This window comes from Canis aureus, chromosome 36 (assembly GCF_053574225.1).
Source record: "Canis aureus isolate CA01 chromosome 36, VMU_Caureus_v.1.0, whole genome shotgun sequence".
In the NCBI taxonomy this organism is placed as follows: Eukaryota; Metazoa; Chordata; class Mammalia; order Carnivora; family Canidae; genus Canis; species Canis aureus.
Genome location: NC_135646.1, coordinates 33382612 through 33395443, shown reverse-complemented (window position 1 = coordinate 33395443; position 12832 = coordinate 33382612).

Sequence of the window (12832 nt, the reverse complement as noted above, 5' to 3'; positions counted from 1 at the left end):
ATTTCTTTTTCTTCCTTCTTTCTTTTCTGGAAAAAATAATGAGATGGAGAAATTCACCTCCATAAAATAACATGAGGTTCTAATCACAGCCAGGAAGATCATCAATACACATATATGATGTCTAACTACAGTTTAAAACAATGATTATAAAGATAGCAGCTGGGCTGGATAAAGAGCACAGAAGAAAACTAGAAAAACGTTTACTGTAGAAATAAAAGAATGAAAATCTAGTCAGGCCAATGTTAAAAATGCTATAACTGAGATGCAGTCCCAAGTGGAAACCTTAAAAACAAGAAAGGTTATGGACCACAGAGACAGACGTAGGGAAGTCAGCCACTTATTAAAACAATAACATTCATACCATAGGAGACTCAGAAGATGAAGAGAGAGAAAAGGTGGGACTTGCTTAGACATTAGAAACGACAAATTCCCACCATGTACTTCAAGGTGGATGGAACTGGAAGGTATTATGCTGAGTGAAGTAAGTCAATCGGAGGACAAACATTGTATGTTCTCATTCATTTGGGGAATATAGATAATAGTGAAAGGGAATATAAGGGAATGGAGAAGTAATGAGTGGGAAATATCAGAAAGGGAGACAGAACATAAAGACTCCTAACTCAGGGAAATGAACTAGGGGTGATGGAAGGGGAGGTTGGCGGGCGGTGGGGCTGAATGGGCTATGGGCACTGAGGGGGGCACTTGACAGGATGAGCAGTGGGTGTTATTCTGTATGTTGGCAAATTGACACCAATAAAACATAAAATTATTATTAAAAATAAAGGAAGAAAGAAAGAAAGAAGAAAGAAAGAAAGAAAGAAAGAAAAAGAAAGAAAGAAAGAAAGAAAGAAAGAAAGAAAGAAAGAAAGAAAGAAAGAAAGAATGAGTGGCACCTGTGTGGCTCTGTCAGTTAAGCTTTTCCCTTAGGCTCAGATCATGATCCAGGTCCCAAGGAAGGCTCCCTGTTCAGCAGGGAACCTGCTTCTCCCTCTCCCTCTGCCCCTCTCATTCATGCTTTATCTCTCCTCTCTCTCTCAAATAAATAGAAAACATCTTTGAAAAAGAAACACACCCACAAGGAAGAGAAATCACCCATTTAGAAGAATTTCAAACAATTTGTGAAGACATTCCAGCCTCAAGTTCATGAGCATAGCTTCCCACTCTTAAGTGTGGAATACACATAGTAACTTCCTACTACCAAATATAATATGAAAAACTTAAAATATTGATAATATAATAATAATAATAATAATAATAATCAGTTTACTACGGAGAAAGCTGACAAACACTATCTCAGCAAGATAATCAGATCGATACCAAGACTGATAAATCATGTTGATGGTATCTATCCTTTATATGATATAATGAAAATGGCAGTATATCTCTGTATATAATCCACAACAACAGTTCAGTCATGAGATAAACAACAGACATGTCCCAGCTGAGGGAAATTTTACAAAATACTCTACTTCTCAAAGTGTTCCAGTTCAACAACAAAAAGGAAAGGCTGAAAGACTGTCACAATCCAGAGGAGCCTAAGGAAACATGAGGACAAATGGAATGTGATATGAGGGATGGAAACTTAGCAAAAACTAAGGAAATCTGTATAAAGTATGGTCTTTGTTTTCGTTTTTGTTTTTGTTTTTGTTTTTTGTTTTTGGTCTTTGTTTAAAGCGAATTTTTTAATATTGATTCATTAGCTAATATTTGTACCATACTAATATAAGATATCAATAATTGGAGAAATTGAGTGCAAGTGCATGCGAATGCTCTGTACTATCTTCTCAATTTCCCTATAAATCTTTGTATTTTTAATAAATAAGATTTATTTTGAAAATTGACTTAAATGAATGAGGCTCCAAATGTGAAGAAATTTTTAGAATAGTTGAATTAACTTTTGCCTTATTCTTAAAGAGTTCCTTTGATGGAAACAAAGTAAGAATTTTAGATCAGAAGGAAAGAAAAACACTTTTGAACACGTATAATGCCTCCTCGCCCTGAAAAGCAGGAATGGATAATAAATAGCAAAAATCAGATAAAAATACTTCTATTATAATAGACACCATATTGCAAGTGCATTTAAAATTAGCAGCGCATAACATTTATTTCCTTGACATTTGTCTTCCAAAGAGTTCACAGTGTTTCAGTGTCAGTTGAACCAGGGGAAGAATCTCAGGGAAGAATCCTTCACATAATAATAGGACCATTGGTAATAATGTCTCTCAGTTCATTCCAAATCCATAAAGATGCATTTCCTGATGAGTGACTGAGCTGTGAAGAAAGAGATGAGAAACCCTCATCCCTCTGAATTACTTGTGTCAGAATATTTTCACCATAGTACCACAGATAGTAAATTATCCTTATCAACAGGAAATATGTCTCAGATTGGAATCTGAGCAATCAGATGGGCAGAGAAAAATTGCTTTGACTTGCTCTTCATCTTTTAAAGACAAAGGAGAGCTTCTCTATGTACAAAGTCAGTTGTCAAGATAGCCTTAGGGAATAAGAGTCTGCAGCATGGAATCCCGCTGCGCAGCTGGGAGCCCGTGCCCCACGTCTTCCTGATCCCAAATCCCTGGACCTGTCCCCCAACAGATGCTGCCATGCTGAGGTCATTTGCAATTGCTCTCTTAGGAGCTCTGGGGAAGGGGGAAGGAGATAGTTAGGATGGAACGGGAAGCATGGAGGCCAAGAAAATTAAGGCCATTCCAATTTAAATTCAGTGTTAGCCCAAGTCCACCCATCCCAGGTCCCTGTGAAGAAGAGCTGAAATTTACATTACTTCAGTTACAGGAAAAAAACAAAAGTTTACAGCTTAATGACCTAGAAATCCCCACAATAGAATCAAAACTGAGCCCAGGCCAAAGACAGAAAGCCTCTATTAGAATGAGAACAGAGCTCAATGCCCTTGAATGTCCCATATCAAAATGTAAACAGAACTTGAGGAATTGCTCCAGCCCTTCTGGAGGTCTCTGAGACCAGCCCTTAAAACTAATCTTAAACCCGCCTCAGGATCCAAGACCCTGCTCAACTCTGTTGGGTATACTTGGACACAAGGTCGAGCTTGTAAATAAACGCACGTGAGTTTGAATCAGTGTCGGCTTCTCCGTGGTTTCTTGGATTCCCAGTCTTGGGCACAACACTCTGAGATAAAAAAACAAAACCAAAAGAAGCTCGGACACAGGTAGAGTAAACGCAGGTTTCTGAGAGAATCAGCGAGACCCGGGGGCTTGGGGGCTCTTCTGTGGAGGCCCATGGAGACTGGGGGACCAGATGCTCAGCCCCAGAGCCAGAGGACCCAGAGACCCCACCCGCATCCCGCCCATCAGGGGGGGTCTCAGGGAGCAGCACTGCACCGCCCACTGGAGGCCAGAGGTGCTGACGCCCACCCCGCCTCTGACCCCGCTGGTGCATCTACCATGCAGATGTGCACCTGATAATCAGCGCCAGAGCCCATCCCCAGACCCTGCACAGAACACTCACTGCCACCATGTTGTCGGACCACAGAGGATGCAGAGATTCAGCTCTGCCTGGAAAGTAGGATCTAGCTTCCTTTGTACTTTGTGCTTTATTTTCATTTATTTTCTTTGATTTTTTTTATTAATTGCCTTATTTTAATTTTTATGTATGTACCTTATATATTTCTTATTTTTACTTTCATGGTACTTTAATTGCGTTTCATATTTGGGGATTTAGAATCTTTTAAAATGCAGGCCAAAATAATCTGGTGTTTTTTTTTTTTTTTTTGGAGGGCAGTTGTTATTGTTTTCCTTAGTTTTTCTTTTTCCTCCCTCTTTCTTTTCTGGAAAAGGTAATGAGATGGATAAATTCAACTACATAAAATAACATGAGGTAGTACTCACAGCCAGGAAGTCCATCAATACACATATATGATGTCTAACTACAGTTTAAAACAATGATTATAAAGATAGCAGCTGGGCTGGAAAAAGAGTACAGAAGAAAACTAGAGAATCCCTTACTGCAGAAATAAAAGAACTAAAATCTAGTCAGGCCAATGTTAAAAATGCTATAACTGAGATGCAGTCCCAAGTGGAAACCTTAAAAACAAGAAAGGTTATGGACCACAGAGACAGACGTAGGGAAGTCAGCCACTTATTAAAACAATAATATTCATATCTTAGGAGATGCAGAAGATGAAGAGAGAGAACAGGTGGGCCTTGCTCAGCCATTCGAAACGACAAATAACCACCATTTGCTTCAACGTGAATGGAACTGGAGGGTATTATGCTGAGTGAAGTAAGTCAATCGGAGAAGGACAAGCATTATATGTTCTCATTCATTTGGGGAATATAGATAATAGTGAAAGGGGATATAAGGGAACGGAGAAGAAATGTGTGGGAAATATCAGAAAGGGAGACAGAACATAAAGACTCCTAACTCAGGGAAATGAACTAGGGGAGATGGAAGGGGAGGAGGGCGGGCGGTGGGGGTGAATGTGTGATGGGCATTGAGGGGGGCACTTGATGGATGAACACTGGGTGTTTTTCTGTATGCTGGCAAATTGAAAACCAATAAAAAATAAAATTATTATTAAAATAAAAGAAAGAAGGAAAGAAAGAAAGAAAGAAAGAAAGAAAGAAAGAAAGAAAGAAAGAAATGAAGAAAAAAGAAAGAGAGAGTGGCACCTGGGTGGTCATTCAGTTAAGCTTCTGCTGTAGGCGCAGATCATGAACCAGGTCCCAAGGCCTGTTTAGCAGGGAACCTGCTTCTCCCTCTCCCTCTGCCACTCTCGCTCATGCTTTTTCTCCTCTCTCTCTCATATAAATAAATAACATCATTCAAAAAGAAACAAACTCAGAAGGAAGAGAAATCTCACATGTAGAAGAATTTCAAACAATTTGTGCAGACATACCACACTCAAGTTCATGAGCATAGCTTCAAACTTTTATGTGTGCAATATACATAGTAACTTCCTTCTGCAAAATATATTATGAAAAACCTAAAATAATAATGATAATATAATAATAATAATAGTAATAATAATAAAGAATCACTTAACTACGGAGAAAGATGACAAACACTACCTCAGCAAGATGATCAGATCGATACCAAGACTGATAAATCATGTTGATAGTATCTATCCTTTATATGATATAACGAAAATGGCAGTATATCTCTGTATATAATCCACAAAAACAGTTCAGTCATGAGATAAACAACAGACATGTCCCAACTGAGGGAAATTTTACAAAATACTCTACTTCTCAAAGTGTTCCAGTTCAAAAACAAAAAGGAAAGGCTGAAAGACTGTCACAATCCAGAGGAGCCTAAGAAAACAGGAGGACAAATGGAATGTGATATGAGGGATGGTAACTTAGCAAAAACTAAGGAAATCTGAATAAAGTATGGTCTTTGGTTAATCCAACTATTTTAATATTAATTCATTAGTTCATATTTGTACTGTACTAATGTAAGATATCAATAATTGGAGAAATAGAGTGCAAGTGCATGCGTATGCTCTGTACTATCATCTCAATTTCCCTATAAATCTTTGTTTTTTTCCTAATAAATAAGATTTATTTTGAAAATGGACTTAAATGAATCAGGATCCAAGTGTGAAGACATTTTAAGAATCGTTGAATTAACTTTTGCCTTATTCTTAAAGAGTTCCTTCGGTGGGAACAAAGAAATAATTTTATATCAGAAGGAAAGAACAACACTTATGAACACGTATAATGCCTCCTCAACCTGAAAAGCAGGAAAGGATAATAAAAGCAAAAATCAGAAAAAAAATACTTCCATTATAATAGACACCATATTGCAAGTGCATTTAAAATTAGCAGCGCATAACATTTATCTCCTTGACATTTGTCTTCCAAAGAGATCACAGTGTTTCAGTGTCAGTTGAAACAGGGGAAGAATCTCAGGGAAGAATCCTTCACATAATAATAGGACCATTGGTACTAATATCTCTCAATTATTTCCAAATCCATAAAGATGCATTCCCTGATGAGTGACTGAGCTGTGAAGAAAGAGATGAGAAAGCATCATCCCTCTGAACTATTTGTGTCAGAATATTTTAAGCATAGTACTACGGAAAGTAAATTATCCTTATTACCAGGAAATACATCTCAGATTGGAATCTGAGCAATTAGATGGGCAGAGAAAAAAAACTTAGACTCACTCCTCATCTTTTAAAGATAAAGGAGAGCTTTTTTATGTACAAAGTCAGTTGTTAAGATAGCCTTAGGGAATAAGAGTCTGCAGCATGGAATCCTGCTGCACAGCTGAGACGCCCACGCCCCAGGTCTTCCTGATCACAAATCCCGGGGCCTGTCCCCCAACACATGCTGCCAAGCTGAGGTCATTTGCAATTGCTCTCTTAGGAGCTCCAGGGAAGGGGAAAGAGCTAGATAGGATGGGACTGGACACAAGGAGGTCGAGAAAATGAAGGCCTTTCTACTTTAAGTTCAGTGTTCGAAAAAGTCCAGCCATCCCAGGCCCCTGTGAAGAAGACCTGAAATTTACATTACTTCAGTTACAGGAAAAAAACAAAGGTTTACAGCTTAATGGCCTAGAAAGCCCCACAATAAAATGAAACTGAGCCCATGTCAAGGGCTGGAAGCGCCTATTAGAATGAGAGCAGAGCCCAATACTCTTGAAGGCCCCATATCAAAATGTAAACATAACTTGAGGAATTGCTCCAGCCCTTCTGGAGGACCCCGAGACAAGCCCTTAAAACTAAGCTAAAACCCACCTCGGGGTCCACGTCCCTGCTCCGCTTTGTTGGGTGTACTTGGACGCAAGCTGGAGTTTGGAAATCAACCCTTGTGTGTTTGCATTGGTGTCAGCCCCTTAGTGGTTTCTCAGATTCGCAAACTTGGGCACAACACCCCCATGTCCCCTCCTACCTTGGCTGAACCCCTCTCCCCTCCCACCTAGGGTAACACTCAGTCTCCTCCCTGCCTACAACAGCTGGGCACAGGCCGTCACACAGGTCCCATGAGCACGGTGGGGACTCCCGCCGTCCCTGGCCTCCCAGAGGAAGGAAGGAGGTTTTGGCAGTAGACACTCCCATGGTGGCCCCAGGGATCCATGCCCAGGACAGACAGGTTGGGGTCTGTGTCCCTGATGCCAGCTCCTCCTCCCCGGTTTTCCCACAGGAAATGAAGGAGGAGACCCTAGTCTCCTCTAGGGACATCACGCTGGGGGACCTGGACATCAACAGGATGTTCAGCAGTCACGTCATGTTTTGGGACTACTAGGGGGTAGGGTGAGGCTGAGGGGCCCGGGGGATCGGGACCCGGGAGGACCGGGGGCTTCTGGGTAGGGAACACAGGGCTTCAGAGCCTGGGGAAGAACAGCAGCCAACAACACACTGCTCCATGGTAGATTGTTGGGGATGAACACCGTGCCCCCACCCTCGGGGTCTCAGGGATGAGGAGGCCACTAGGACGGGACCTCCAGGGATTGCCATGTAAGCTGAACCCCAAAGGGGTGAGGGACGGCCCCCTGAAAAGCAGGGGGCTGAGGTGAGGGCCGTGGGGCCAGTAAGGGGACCTGGGGGCAGGGTGCATGGCCGTGACTGGAGGACACACATCGATCTGATGAGGGTCGGACGGGTCAGGGTGATACCCACCCTCAGGACTTTATATATTTCTAAATTCTATGCATTCAACTTGAGACAATTTGCAATTTGTAAACATACATAGTATGATGACCCCCAGATAATGCCCCTGGTCCAGCCAGGGCCCTGCACTCACCACAGGGGTCCCCAGGGGCAGGTGTCACAGCATACCCCAGACTGGGGTCGCCTTTATCTGTAGACGTCTCCGTGTGCATCTTAGAGAAAGGGGATGCCCTGTGTCCGCAGGCCCCCCACACCATCCTCCCATTCCCCAGACCCACACCATCCCCTAACATCATCATCCCCCATGGCATAGCCCCTACACCATCCCCCTCACACACTCACAGCCTCACACAATCCCCACCCACACTATACCCCAACACCATCCCCGCTACACCATCCCCCACAACCCACCACCATCATACCCTTGCCCCCACAACACCGACCCCCACACCATCGTCCCTGAGCAAGGACCCAGTGCACCTGCACCCTGTGGGACATGCTCAGACTCCCCGGGGTTCTCTAGATACCCTGCTCACATCAGAAGCCCGGGTGTCCCATTGAGTACCCAGCGGTTGCAGGGAGGAGGGAAGGCAGGGAGTCCCGGACAGTGTGTGTGCAGGAGAGTGGTGCAGAAGACACACTGTGCCCTGCCTCCAACCACTGTCCCTCCGGGAGTGCGGCACAACCTGCACAGGACACCAGCCCATAACCCATAGGGACCTGGACTGACTTGGGCCCAGCCTTGTGGGGGCTGTGTTGATTTGAGCCCCCACCAATCCCAACTCAAAGACTAATGGAATCAGGCCCGCATGGCCCTGGCCAACCCTGGATTCTGGCCCCGGGCTGAGCGAGCCCTCTCAAAGTGGATGTGGCCTCCTGGGCCCTGGGCGTGCCCCACCGATACAGGTCGCTTATCTAGGGCAGCCCTGGGGATCCCGGGACACATCAGTGTGGGGAGAGGAGGGGTAAGCCGGTGGGCCACACCTGAACCCACACCATGAGGCAGGCTCCTCCAGGTGCTGGGGCCCCAGAGGGTCCGAGGCAGGGGTCCAGCTGCCCTGCGGGGACCCAGCACAGAAGCCCATGACCAGCAGGTCCAGGTCAGCTCTGCTGTCCTCAGAACTGTCACTCAGGCTGAAACCTCAGGACACACGCCACCACCCAGAGTCCACACATGCTCCCAGATGGGGGACTCCAGCACCCGCCCACCCACCCCATGTGATTCTTGCCCCCACATAAAGGACAGAAAGGTCTCCTTCCCCAGGGGAAGACACGCACCTTCGGTTCTGAGCCCATTTGCTGTACAAAGTCAATAAAGTGTTGTGGTGCGAAAATACACAGCCAGCCCATTTCTGTGTCTCCCAGAACTCTGTGCACAGGGGGTGAAGAGACCCCCCAGAGAGGAGGAGGGGACACCACCTAGGCCCCAACCAGCCCCTGCAGGGGCGCCACCAGGCAAACACAGCTGACGTCCCCACATGCCTTCCCGGGGCGGCCGGACCCACTGCCAGACATGGGAATGTGGCCGAGCCGGAACTTCCAGCTCAGCTGACCCTCCAGCTGAAAGTCACTGCACGAGTGAGTGCCAGTGTGGCCAGGAGAGCACAGCTAGCTGCCCAGTACCAACACCAGAAATGATATTCTGTCAACCATTTTGGGGTTTTGGGTGACCCAGCAAGAGGATCCGATAGCTGCACGGGATAGCTGCATGTGATAGACACACCCGCACCTCAAAACCAACAAAAGTCGGAATCCCCCCAATGTTGTCAAACAGCAGCCAGATGGTTACATACACTACGCTGTGGTCCCCAATAGGATACATGGAAAACGCTATAAGCCATTACTGCAGAGGTGCTGGAGGGACCGAGATGTGCCTGCTGTGATCCAACAAGGAGTGCAGAGGGGCAGGAAGCATCCTCCGGAGAGAGGGCCCACCTAGGAAAGGACACTAGGTCCCTGTGAAGGCTACAGAGGGTGAAATCTGTCCTCCTCTCTTTCAGCTTCTGGTTTTCCTCCTAAATGCCATTTTCCTCAATCATATTAGAAAGAATTTATTTTATGTTTTTAAATTTCTTTTTATTGGAGTCCAATTTGTATGAATTCTTTCTTCAGCAAGGGTGTCATTCAGGAGAGAAGGAGAGATAAAGATTTTCCTAGACAGGCAACATATAAAGGAGTTCATGACCACTTAACCAGTCCAGTAAGGAATTTTAAGAGGGACTCTTCTAGTGGGGAAAAAAAAAGAGACGAAAAGCAACAAAGACTAGAAAGGACCAGAGAACGTCACCAGAAACACCAACTCTTCTGGTAACAGAAATGCACAAAGTTCATATCTTTGAATAATCACTCTGACTGCTGATAGACTAAATGCTTCAATCAAAAGATATAGGGTATCAGAATGGCTTAAAAAGCAGGATCCAGGATGCCTGGGTGGCTCAGGGGTTGACCCTCTGCCTTTGACTCAGGGTGTGATCCTGGAGTCTTGGATCGAGTCCCATATTGGGCTCCTGGTGGGGAGCCTGTTTCTCTCTCTGCCTAATTTTCTGCCTCCCTCTCTCTCTCTCTCTGTCACTATCATAAATAAAATTATTATTAAAAAAACAACATCCATCTGTACGCTGCCTATATATAGACACCAACAGATTGAAAGTCAGGGGATGGAAAATCACTATGACGCTAATGGATATCAAAAGAAAGCTGGAGGACTCATACTTATATCAGACAAATGAGATTTGAAACCAAAACCTGGGGGACATCTGGTGGCTCAGAGGTTGAGCATCTGCCTTTGGCTCATGGTGTGATTCTGAGATCCCAGGATCGAGTCCCACATCAGCCTCCCTATGGGTAGCCTGCCTCTCACTCTGCTATGTTCCTTCCTCTGCTTCTCTGTGTAATTCTCATGAATAAATAAATAAATATTTTAAATTTCAAAAAAGAAAGAACAAGTACTGTAAGAAGAGATGAAGAAGGACATTATTTCATAATTAAAAAGACTCTCTATCATGATCAAACAACTAAATATTTATGCTGCCAACATGGGAGTACCTAAATATAGAAACCACTGTTGGTGGGAATGTGAACTGATGCAGCCACTCTGGAAAACTTTGTGGAGGTTCCTCAATGAGATAAAAATAGACCTTCAAGACAACCCAGAAATTGCACTGTTGGGGAGTTACCCCAAAGATTCAGATGCAATGAAACGCCGGGACACCTGCACCCCGATGCTTATATTAGGAATGTCCACAATAGCCAAACTGTGGAAGGAGCCTCGGTGTCCATCCAAAGTTGAATGAATAAAGAAGATGTGGTTTATGTATACAATGGAATATTACTCAGCCATTAGAAGTGGACTGCTCCCTAGTTACTGTGTGGGCTGGATACAGGTTTCCAGAGCTGGCCGCTGCCACTGGGGTTGTTCCTCCTGGGACCTCACGGGGTAAACTAACCGCACTGAGCCCTGCACCAAGCAGGGGACAGAGCAGCTCCCCCAAATGCTAATACCTTAAAATCAGCACAATAGGCCCCTCCGCCAGAAGACCAGCTAGACGGACAAGTTCCAGGGGAAGTCAAGGGAATTAAAATACACAGAAACATAAGATACTCCCCCATGTTTTTTTTTTATTTATGATTACTTCCCCCACCCTTTTCCCCATTTTCTTTCTTTTCTTTCTTTTTTTATTCTCTTTTATCCTTCTTTCTTCCTTTATTCTTTTTCCTTTTTCTCTTTTCCTTCTTTCTCTCCTCTCTTTTTCTCCTTTTCCCAATTCAATTTCTTTTTGGCCACTAGGCACTCAGGAAAATGCTAGAAGGAAAACCTCACCTCAAAAGAAAGAATCAGAAACAGTCCTCTCTCACACAGAGTTACAAAATCTGGATTACAACTGAATGTCAGAAAGCCAATTCAGAAGCACTATTATACATCTACTGGTGGCTCTAGACAAAAGCATAAAGGACTCAAGAGACTTCAGGACTGCAGAATTTAGATCCAATCAGGCTGAAATTAAAAATCAATTGAATACAATGCAATCCAAACTAGAAGTCCTAATGACGAGGGATAACGAGGTGGAAGAACAAGTGAGTGACATAGAACACAAGTTGATGGCAAAGAGGGAAACTGAGGAAAAAAGAGACAGACAATTAAAGGACCAGGAAGAGAGATTAAGGGAAATAAACGACAGCCTGAGGAAGAAACACCTATGTGAAATTGGGGTTCCCAAGGGTGCTGAAATGGACAGAGGGCCAGAATATGTATTTGAACAAATCATAGCTGAAAACATTCCTACTCTGAGAAGGGAAACAGGCATTCAGATCCAGGAAATAGAGAGATACCCCCATGAAATCAATAAAAACCGTCCAACACCTCGACATTTAATCGTGAAGCTTGCAAATTCCAAAGATAAAAGGAAGATCCTTAAAGCAGCAAGAGACAAGAAAATCCTGACCTTTATGGGGAGGAGCATTAGGGTAACAGAAGACGTCTCCACAGCGACCTGGCAGCCCAGAAAGGGGTGGCAGGATATATTCAGGTTCCTCCATGAGAAGAACATGCAACCAAGAATACTTTATCCAGCAAGGCTCTCATTCAAAATGGAAGGAGAGATAAAGAGCTTCCAAGACATGCAGGAACTGAATGAATATGTGACCTCCAAACTAGCTCTGCAAGAAATTTTAAGGGGGACTCTTAAAATTCCCCTTTAAGAAGAAGTTCAGCAGAACAATCCACAAAAACAAGGACTGAATAGATATCATGATGACACTAAAGTCATATCTGTTGATAGTAACTCTGAACGTGAACAGGCTTAATGACCCCATCAAAATGCGCAGGGTTTCAGACTGGATAAAAAAGCAGGACCCATCTATAGCTGTCTACAAGAGACTCATATTAGACAGAAGGACACCTACAACCTGAAAATGAAACGTTGGAGAACAATTTACCATTCAAAAGGTCCTCAAAAGAAAGCAGGGGTAGCCATCCTTATATCAGATAAACTAAAATTTACCCTGAAGACTGTAGTGAGAGATGAAGAGGGACACTAAATCATACTTAAGGGATCTATCCCACAAGAGGACTTAACAATCCTCAATATATGCCCCGAATGTGGGAGCTCCCAAATATTTAAAGCAATTAATAACCAATAAGTTATCTAATAATAACTTAGATAATAATACACTTATACTTGGTGACTTCAATCTAGGTCTTTCTACCCTCGATAGGTCTTTAAGCACAACATCTCCAAAGAA